The sequence below is a fragment of the Akebia trifoliata genome, chromosome 3 (genome assembly GCF_017979445.1).
Source record: "Akebia trifoliata isolate Shusen 1 chromosome 3, ASM1797944v1, whole genome shotgun sequence".
Lineage (NCBI taxonomy): Eukaryota > Viridiplantae > Streptophyta > Magnoliopsida > Ranunculales > Lardizabalaceae > Akebia > Akebia trifoliata.
The window spans coordinates 27,112,447-27,123,915 of NC_141377.1; the positions used below are offsets into that span (position 1 = coordinate 27,112,447).

The 11,469-nt window shown below is 41.6% G+C and overlaps 1 pseudogene across 1 annotated transcript; it reads left to right on the plus strand.

The window, feature by feature from the left end:
• Positions 1–11,017, plus strand: LOC147406243 (protein DETOXIFICATION 16-like; annotated as a pseudogene). The gene is made up of 8 exons (XR_015176370.1): positions 1–378; positions 7,489–8,033; positions 8,185–8,271; positions 9,114–9,170; positions 9,257–9,494; positions 10,339–10,457; positions 10,575–10,661; positions 10,783–11,017. The product of XR_015176370.1 is annotated as a protein DETOXIFICATION 16-like (transcript).
• Positions 11,018–11,469: the final 452 nt, after the last annotated feature.

Below are 11,469 nucleotides of genomic sequence, written 5' to 3' on the forward strand. Positions count from 1 at the left end.
GCGAACGAGAGTCGTTTTCCCATCTTTCATCCTTCATTTATCTCTTGTGAGTAGAAGCGAAGAATAAGAAAAAAGATGAACAACACTAGTGAAGAACTGAAACGAAGTCTTCTAATTCATCAAATTTCCAAAGAAAATGGTTCTGATGGTTTGGGTGATGAAGAGAGAAGGATTGAAAAGGGTGTGAGGAGAAGAAAACAGATTTTTGAAGAAGTTAAGAAACAGTTATGGTTAGCTGTGCCTCTTATAACAGTAAATCTTTTACAATATTGTTTGCAAGTGATCTCAGTGATGTATGTAGGTCATCTTGGAGAATTACCCCTCTCTGGTGCTTCCATGGCTACTTCTTTTGCAACTGTTACTGGTTTTAGCTTGTTGGTATGTTGGATTTCTCTTATTTTTCTTGCTTTTATCATTTTTAGATAATTTATATTTCCACACCATATTTTTCTTATAACACACCAATCATTGCTCTCTCTAGTCTCTCCTCCCTCCATGGCCACTTATTTTTTTTCAACTTTTTGGTATGTTAGGTTCCTTTTGTATAGATTTCCCACACCAAACACCAATTTATAACATTAAATATTACAGATATACCAAACATCTCTCTGAATCCTCTCTCTGGTACTTCCATGACCACTTTATTTTTTTTATTTTTTCAACTGTGAGTTCTTGCTATTTTGGGTCTCTCTTATTTTTCTTTTGTATAGAGATTTCCTTGTTTAAAATTTGGTTTTTACCATTTTAGAGAAATTTTATTGGCAGACCAAATTTTCTTCGTAACACACCAATCAGTGTTACATCTCTCTAATGCTTCCAAGGCCACTTCTTTTTGCAACTGTGAGTAGTTTCAACTGGTTCGTATGATGGGTCTCTCTTCTTCTTCTTTCTTTTTTTCTATTTTTCTATATTATATATATTTTTTTACACTTAGTTTTAGCATATTTTTTTAGGGAACTTATATTACCTCACCAATTTTTATACTTACAACACACTGATCGATGTAACTCGTTGGTTTGTTGGGTTCCTCTGTTTTTTTTTTTTTCTTTAGTAGATTTGTCTAGACTTCATTTTATTGTTTTTTTTAATAAATGTTGACTCACCAAACAACTGTATGAGATTAATAATCACACACAAAATATATTTATCAAGTGCTTTCATGGCTACTCCTTTTTGCAACTATGACTGGCTTCAGCTTCTTGGTATGCTGGGTTTGTTTTTTTCTTCATTTTTTATATGGATTTGTTTACACATATTTTTACCATTTTTCAATGATGGATTTCTGGGTGAAAAATCAAGGGGTTTGGAGTTTTTTTCTTGACTCGGTGCATTTTCAGCCTAACCCAGCCGAGTTTCCAAGTTGAGTTGTACGAGTTTTGAGTTGACTAGTTGAGATGATTCCAACTAGTTTTGTGACTGAGTCACCTCGAAATTCAATCAGATCAAGTAGCAAGTCGATGCAACCAGTTTTAAAAGAGAGCTGCCATTGTGTCACGGCCCTATTCTTTCGAAGCGGGGTCGTGCGGCGCAAGGGGGTCAAATCCACTTGCAAGCCTGTAAAATGATCGTACACCACACACACGTAGCTAGCAAACAAGTAAACGAGGCAACACGAGATAAAGCCCGAAGGCAACTTTGTTGATATAATATTGATTACACGGTGTAACGCGGTATAAAAGCAAATAGATGCGTTACAAGCAATTGATGATCCTATGACACGCGGGACCTTCCACGGAGCTGGGCTTCAAGGGCTTCAACAACGTGGGTGTAGGCCGGGGATTGGGACAGCACTGACACCCTTCCTACAAGTGTATGCTAAGTCTTTACTAGATTTCCAGAAGGGAACATCAAAAGTAGAGGCCGGTCATACTCCCTTATTACGAAAATGCCACTAAGCTAACAAGGATGCCCTGGCACGGGGCTGACACGTACCCTAAGCTAACAGATATGCCCTGGTACGGGGGCTGACATGGCTTCATAACGAGCCTTACATAGTGTTACATAGGGGCTCCCGGGTGACTCCGGGGCGAGCTACACCTAAACTCTAGGTGTCAGAGTACATGGCCGTTACAGTCTCCCCCACCTATTCTGCAGACGTCCTCGTCGCATTGTCCCTGACAAACTCTTCAATCTTCTGCTTGAATGGTTGTAGGTTCTCTGCTCTTTCCCAGGTGGCTTCACATTCTGGCAAGTTCTTCCAAGTGACAAAGTACTCCATGTGCTGCTGCTTGCTTGAACTGCTGCTGACTTGACGCTCGGCGAGAACTTGGTCGACAACACGTTCCGGCTGGATTGTTGAACGAGAAGGTGAACGTGTTGGAATGCTGCGTGCTGGATCTGCTGGATCTGCATGGAATGGCTTGAGACAGCTGGCATGGAAGACAGGGTGGATGTTGCGTAACCAGTGCGGTAACTTCAGCTTGTAGGAGACCTTGCCGACTCGAGAGAGGATGAGCATTGGACCTTCATAACGCTGTAGTAGACCCCTGTGTGCTCGCTGTACTCGGTTGAACCTTCTCAACTGATCTGTCTTGAGTAGAACTAAGTCACCAACTTTGAAACGATCTGGTCGACGATGTTCATCAGCCCATTTCTTCATCCGCTTTGACGCTTTTTCAAGGTAAGATCTGGCAATTTCATTGTTGTCCTGCCAAAACTTAGCAAACTTGTACGCCCTTGGACACTGTCCCTGATATCCTGAAACAATAGTATGAGGAGTTAAAGGTTGTTGGCCAGTAATAAGTTCAAAAGGACTCTTGTTGGAGGAAGAGCTCTTCTGAAGGTTGAAACAGAACTGTGCGACATCAAGTAGATTCGCCCAATCCTTTTGGTTGGCAGTGACAAAATGCCTAAGATATTCCTCCAACATGGCATTAAATCTTTCAGTCTGCCCATCTGTTTGTGGATGTCCACTGGTCGAAAAGTCAAGCTGAGACCCAAGTAATCTGAACAATTCGGTCCAGAATCTCCCTGTAAATCTTGAATCTCTGTCGCTGACAATGTTCTTGGGCACACCCCAATACTTGATGACATGCTTGAGGAACAAGTGCGCTGTTTCTTCTGCTGAGCAATATGTCGAGGTCGGTATAAATGTAGCATATTTGGAGAAACGGTCCACAACCACAAGGATGGACCCATACTCTGCAACCTTCGGCAAACCTGTGACAAAGTCCATAGAAACACTTTCCCAAGGCCTTTGGGGGACTGGAAGCGGTTCCAGCAGCCCAATAGGTTTGTCGCGCTCGATCTTGTCTTGCTGGCAAATGAGGCAGGTCCTCACATAGTCTAACACATCATCACGGATGTTCGGCCAGTAGTATCCTCGCTCCAAGAGAGCTAATGTGCGGCGCCAGCCCGGATGGCCAGCCCATGGAGTGTCGTGACACTCCCTCATCAGTTCTCGTCTTAGCCCGTCCGCACGTGGAACAAACATGCGGCTCTTGGTGGTATATAACAACCCATCCCGAAGCCAGAAACGGCGTGCTTTCCCCTTCTGCACCATATCCAATATGGCCTTCGCCTGGGGATCACTGTTCAAACCATTCTGAATTCTCTGCTGTAAAGTGCTGGTAACCTGAGAAACTTGTCGCTGAAGTGCTGCTAGCTCTGCTTTGCGACTCAAGGCATCGGCCACGTTGTTGTTCTTTCCTGGCTTGTAATCCAAGGCCAAGTCGAACTCTGCGAGGAATTTTGCCAACGAGCCTGTTTCGGTGTCAACTTCTTCTGAGTCAGGAAATGGCTCACAGCCACATTATCAGTCTTCACATGAACTTGTGACCCAACAATAATGTCTCCAAACTCTCAAACAGTGGACGACGGCTAACAACTCTTTCTCCTGTGCGGTATAGCGTCTCTCAGCATCATTGAGCTTCCGACTTTCATAAGCAAGCGGATGCCCATCCTGTAACAACACTCCTCCAATAGCAAAGTCAGATGCATCTGTCTGAACTTCAAACGGCTTGGTGATGTCGGGTAGAGCTAAGACTGGGTCTTGCATAACAGCAAGCTTGAGGTCTTCAAACGCCTCATACACTTGTCCGACCAGGACCAAGTGTGATCTTTCTTCAACAGGTCTGTGAGAGGTGCGGCTCTTTTGGAATAACCTTGGACGAAACGTCTATAATAGTTCACAAGACCGAGGAATGACCTGAGTTCTGTGACAGTAGAAGGGGTTTTCCATTCATCAATAGCTCGCACTTTCTCCATGTCCATCCGGATCTGTCCATTACCCACAACATGGCCAAGAAACATAATCTGCTCTTGGGCGAATGAACACTTCTCTAGCTTGACATACAACTGATTGTCGCGAAGCACTTGGAATACCTTGCGTAAATGTTGAACGTGCTCTTCTAAGGTAGAACTGTATACCACAATGTCATCGAGATATACCACAACAAACTTGTCGAGGTATGGTCTGAAGAGGTCGTTCATCAAGGTGCAGAATGTCGCAGGTGCGTTCGTAAGGCCGAAAGGCATGACTAAGAACTCATAAGCACCATACCTGGTAGAACAGGTAGTTTTCGGCTCATCTCCATCTGCAACCCGTACTTGATAGTACCCTGATCTCAAATCCAACTTGGAAAAGTACTTGGCTGCCCCAAGTTGATCAAACAAATCGGCAATCAGTGGAATCGGATACTTATTCTTGACGGTAACCTTGTTCAGCGCTCGGTAGTCTACACAAAGTCGCAATGACCCATCGTGCTTCTTCTGGAATAAAACAGGCGCCCCATAAGGTGCCTTCGAAGGTCTGATAAATCCAGACTCCAGAAGTCCATCAAGTTGCTTGCGTAGCTCAGCTAGTTCCGGAGGACTCATCCTGTATGGCCCCTTTGCAGGAGGCTTGGTACCAGGTACTAGTTCGATTTGATGATCAATCGGCCTACGTGGCGGTAGGGTCTTCGGAAGCTCTTCCGGCATAACATCATCAAATTCAGTCAAAACCTGTTTAACCAATGGGGGAGTTGAACTATGGTCCTGATCATCAGGTTCAACTCGCAAGGTAGCAAGAAACGTTTGCTCACCTTTCTTCAACCCTTTCTTCAGCTGAAGGGCTGAGATCATCTTTCCCTCTTCTTTACCTGTAGAGAGAGGAATGAAGCTTGGACTTTCACCTAGCAAGCCCAAAGTGTTGGCAAATGGCATCGGAACGGCCCTGTTCTGTCGCAGAAAGTCCATCCCAATGATAACTCGGAACTCATCGAGTGGAACTGCGAGAAGATCTAGCTTACCCTTCCATGGACCCATCTTGATGGCCACGGACTTGGCCGACCCTTGTATAGGAGTGGCCTCGGAGTTAACAGCTTTCATACGGCTTGAATCCTTTTCGAGCCGGATATTGAGGCGCTTCGCCTCTGCAGGGGAAATGAAGCTATGCGTAGCTCCCGTATCAACCATTGCCTGGGTGGTCTTACCACCAATCTCCACATCAACATACATGAGACCCTTACGCTGACGGATCGTCTTAGTCTCAGAGGTCTGTTTCATTGCATTCAACAGATGCATAGCTCCCATATGAGAAGATTCATCCTCATCTTTCTCACTTGAACTCTCGTGACTAGGGTCACTCTGGGAAGCTAACAGTGCATTCAACTTGCTTCTCTGCGGGCAATTGAACGTCTTATGAGGACCACCACACAAGTAACACTGAATCTTGTTGCGGTGATTGTTGGACTGGGTACCGGTGTTCTTCGAAGGGGAGGAATCCCGATGGGATCTCCTGCTTGGACTGTGTCTAGATCCTCCATTTTTACCTTTGGAAGACCCATGGGTGCGTTCACTCTGCTGAGAGTACCCTTTCGACTGATTGGATACCTTCTTCTTATTCCCATCCACGGGAGAATAATCCGTCAACCGCTCAGCTGCGGCGATAGCAGTCGTGAGGTCTTGCACACGTTGCCTCTGTAGTTCTGTCTGAACCCAAGGCTTAAGCCCTTCTGTAAACGAGAACAGCTTGTCTTTCTCTGACATATCACGGATATCAAGCATCAATGCGGAAAATTGCTTGACGTAGTCGTGCACGGTACCAGTATGTTGGAGTTGCCTCAACTTCCTGCGGGCAATGAACTCCACATTCTCGGGTAGGAACTGATTCTTCAGCTCCCTTTTGAGGTCTTCCCATGTATCGATGGAGCATTGGCCACTCTCCATCTCGGTGTACTTTGTTCGCCACCATAGCTTAGCGTCACCTGCAAGATACATAGAAGCAGTTGTTACTTTTACCTCTTCTGAATCCGGACGAGCTGCACGGAAGTACTGTTCCATATCAAACAGGAAGTTCTCGAGCTCTTTCGCATCGCGTGCACCACTGAAGGCGCGTGGCTCGGGGACTCGCAAGCGCGAGGGAGGAGCATCACCACCGGTAGGCCGCTCGTTACCAACGGCTCTTACCAGGAGGCCTACCTTAGTAGTGAGCTCCGTGATCTGTTCCTGTAATGTAGCTATGGATCCTCGGGTATCTTCCTCGAGGTCAGTCACTCTGGCTCGGAATGTCTCGGATCTTTCCTCCAGCGTGTTCTGTCGATCATCCAATTGCGCAATACCATCAACTATCCCGATAGCATACCTACCTTTTCCTCTAATACCTATGCGTTCCTTGTTTGTACGTGGTGCTGGTGTGTTTGGAGCGGGTTGATCCGCGGTACTAGTAGTTCCTCTTACCATTGTTCGCGTGAACTGAATGGGATCTCCGGGGAATAGCTAGGGGGGATACCAACTTGCTCAAACAACTGCTGCTCTGATACCAACTGTCACGGCCCTATTCTTTCGAAGCGGGGTCGTGCGGCGCAAGGGGGTCAAATCCACTTGCAAGCCTGTAAAATGATCGTACACCACACACACGTAGCTAGCAAACAAGTAAACGAGGCAACACGAGATAAAGCCCGAAGGCAACTTTGTTGATATAATATTGATTACACGGTGTAACGCGGTATAAAAGCAAATAGATGCGTTACAAGCAATTGATGATCCTATGACACGCGGGACCTCCACGGAGCTGGGCTTCAAGGGCTTCAACAACGTGGGTGTAGGCCGGGGATTGGGACAGCACTGACACCCTTCCTACAAAGTGTATGCTAAGTCTTTACTAGATTTCCAGAAGGGAACATCAAAAGTAGAGGCCGGTCATACTCCCTTATTACGAAAATGCCACTAAGCTAACAAGGATGCCCTGGCACGGGGCTGACACGTACCCTAAGCTAACAGATATGCCCTGGTACGGGGGCTGACATGGCTTCATAACGAGCCTTACATAGTGTTACATAGGGGCTCCCGGGTGACTCCGGGGCGAGCTACACCTAAACTCTAGGTGTCAGAGTACATGGCCGTTACACATTGGCACCCAAACTTTTAATTATTAAACCCCAATTAAGATAAACAAAAAAATAAGTTAATGACTTAGAATAGGCTCTTCTAATTTATCTTGTGGAATGGAACTCTTAAATTGGTAATAAAAATCTTAATTACTTAAACCTTTTGTTTTGACACTAGATGGGAATGGGAAGCGCATTGGATACCTTATGTGGTCAGTCCTATGGTGCAAAACAATACTATATGCTCGGCATACATATGCAGAGGGCCATGTTTGTTATTTCACTTGTTAGTATTCCTCTCGCGTTCATTTGGGCCTACACCGGTCCCATTCTCGTGGCAGTTGGGCAAGATCCAGCTATATCAGCAGAAGCCGGACGCTATGCTCTTTACATGATTCCATGCCTTTTCGCCTATGGTCTCCTTCAATGTCATGTCAGATTTTTACAAGCCCAAAAAATCGTCTTTCCAATGATGATAAGCTCGGGAATTACTACTTTACTGCATTTACTCGTGTGTTGGATTATGGTGTTCAAATCTGGACTTGGTAATCGAGGTGCTGCATTGGCAAATTCCTTCTCTTATTGGGTCAATGTGTTATTGTTGGCACTTTATGTCAAATTCTCTCCTACTTGTAAAGAAACTTGGACTGGATTTTCGAAGGAGGCTTTACATGATGTTTTGAACTTTATAAGACTTGCCATCCCTTCAGCTATCATGGTCTGGTAATGTTGCCCAACTATTCTCTCATTACTAAGCAATTCATGTTTTAATATCAGAATATTTTTTCTAATATTATTATAATTAAGTTGCATACATGATCTAAAAGCTTTTAATATATTAATTATGAGTTGATAATTATATGATTTGGAACAGCTTGGAAACGTGGTCATTTGAATTGATGGTTCTCTTATCGGGTTTTCTTCCTAATCCAGAGCTAGAAACATCGGTGTTGTCGGTCAGGTTAGCATTATGTTCATATCTTATCAATATTTTTGTTATAATTTCTTAAATGAGAGCAAGTGATAATTACTTCAGATCAGGTTATATCACCTTCAGATAAAAGTACATAGGTATGAATGTAGCCAACGACAATTTTTGACTCGGAAGATATAATAATGGGTGTTTTACCAAACAGGTCGAGTAGGAAGCCAAGATTTCATTGTCACACTCATTTTCAAAATATTTAATTTATAGGTTTGGTAATTGAATTCTTTTACCAAACAAGCTACATGTTGTACTCGCATTTAATTAAACTAGAAGGTGGCATGTACAAACGCACATGTATCAGAAAGACTTATTTGTTGGGTTCTTGAAGATTATTAGTAAAAGGGATATTTTAGTAATTTTGAAAATCTAATCACGTGATTATAGGGTCAAGGAATTGCAATTTTCTTGGATTTTGACCAAGATGACTTTGATTTTATTAAATTTAAATGTAAAGGTGGGGCATTTATGAGATCCAAATTTTGGTGTTTAGCCACCATATCTACTCCCCCTTCTCTCATTATAATAGTAAAGATTTACTTTTATAAGGCCTTCTCAACTTCAAATAAATGTTCATAAAAAAGGGTATAAATTATAAAATATATTTAAATAAATGCAAAATCATTAGGTACCTCTGTTTGGTGTATAAAAGTAACATTATGGCACAATAACTTTGGCTTATTGCGTGTCCTGTTCTGTACTTTCTCCACCATAATATATGATTCTCAAATTGTTCATTTATCATCTATAATTTCATCATTTCCTATGTAAAATTTGCATTTAATAGTTCATTAATCACTGAACATTTATGTCCCTAGCCTTAACACAGGTGCAATGGTATGGATGATCCCGTTTGGACTCAGTGGAGCCGTAAGGTCAGTTAAGCTAAATGGATGGTAAACCCTTTCCTCAATCATATTTCGTAAAACATTTGATGATTTTTTACAATATTCTTTCACAGCACAAGAGTTTCAAATGAGTTGGGTGCGGGGCATCCACAAGCAGCACGTTTAGCTGTGTGGGTTGTGTTATTCATAGTGATTACTGAGGGCACATTGATAGGCTTAACCATGGTCTTGGTACGTCGTATTTGGGGTTATGCTTATAGTAACGAAGAAGAAGTCGTAAGCTATTTAGCAAAAATGATACCACTCCTCGCAATCTCCAACTTCTTGATGGAACCCAATCTGTTCTGTCAGGTTTGTACTTATTTTTACTAGGCTATTGTGCCAACATTGATATTTTTTACACAATTTTTATGAGGGAAAATGAATTCGTTTTGAGATCAGATTTTCCAGAATTAATACCAAATCTCTCTTTTAATAAACATTATCATGATGAGTCCTATTTAAGCGAATAGGAATAGGTTTCAATTTCAAACGATTATAAATCTATCCTTACTTAGGATGGTTATCGGATCAACTGCATCATATATTAGAGTAACTTATCAATGGGTACTTAAAATATGTTCAACAAAATATCTTTTGTCATTCATAACTGGCAGATAGATTTCCAAAGTCTCATAGTACCATATAGGCAAATGGGTTTAGTAATGCGGAATCTTTCAAATGGAGATTGAAACGTTATACATCTGTCACTGCTCATGGTTTCAAACCTCGGTTTGATGAATCGTCTCGTCCATGGATGAGACTGAGTTGTCTCTGACAAGATAAACCCTCTAACTCATTTTGCAATTATTTACTCATGTATATTTAAAATAAAATTAAGTTGATTAGAAGATGTTCAATCATAAAATCATATTCTATTTAGATAATATGTATTTGAATTATAAAAAAATTAATTATTTTGAAGTAAAATGTGCAAAATCCTGATTGACTCGACCGAGTCATCTTGTTTTTCTCGTGAAATTTGGCACAGCTGAGACACCTTGTCTATCCTTCTCATTCATGGACGATACCAAGATGAATTGGGCAAGTCATCTCGGTATCAGACAAGATTTAAAACCATGTCACTGCTTAAAAGAGTTACAAATCAAATTCATTATAGTATTTATTGAATGGGTCTTTCTTAACTGATGTTCAGGAGTTGCTAGAGGATGTGGTTGGCAGAAGATTGGTGCCTTTGTCAATCTAGGAGCTTATTACCTTGTAGGCATTCCATGTGCTATTGTTTTTGCTTTTGTCCTCCACATAGGAGGAATGGTGAGTTTTTGTCTCCTCCTTTTATCTTTGTCTAGCTTATATTATTGTATCTACTTTTATCGTCGCAAATAAGATGATACTAATACATAGTTTTGTATTGACAATGTGGTTTAATAGGGACTTTGGTCAGGGATCATATGTGCATTGATTGTGCAAGTGTCGTCTCTTTTAATCATAACTCTTCGCACTAATTGGGAGAAAGAAGTAAAGCATATTTTCGCCTCTTTTTTTCAATCCTATTATTTGAAATCTTTGGGATAAGGCTTTGTTCTAATATTTTCAACTCTTGTCGGTCACATCTGATTGTCACTCATTTGTTTTTCAGGCTAGCAAGGCTACCGACAGAGTCTACAATGCCATCATCCCTATTGATATGGCATCATGAAGTTGATTTGTCACTACTTGATTTGAGATAAATCTTTTTGTGATAAATCTCTAAAGCAGAGGCAGTCGAGCTTTTATACACGTCGTAAAATAAAATTTTTGCTTAGTAAGATATAGGGCGATGGAATTTTGTGAATTTTTTTTTTCACAATACATAGTGAAATACATTATCCTCACCGAAGTCTAATATCCTAAAAATTTGGAGTTGGCTGAAGGAATAACTTTCCCCCAAATTTTTCTATCTGAATTGCTCTTTTTAAGTTCAATTGTCTTCAAATGTGCTTATTACAGCTTAGGCCCCCTTTGAAATATTGAGAGCTCTAGCTTGCATTGTAAATCTATAGAAATTTGAGTCAAGTTTGAGAGAGTAAAATCAAGTTTCTTTTTAAAAATGGTACATATTAAACATTCTAGAGGTCATTAAGCAACTTATCAATCAACTTTGGTGGCATCGGACCAAGGCCAACTATTTTGCTAGTTGACTTGTTACCCATCGAAATTGAACCACTTTCAGATGATTCATATGGGTATGGTAAGTAGCACTACTATTAAGGATACAACATTTGTGTGATTCATGATTATAACCGACTACAAAGACTTAATAATCTATATATAAATCCAAAGATGA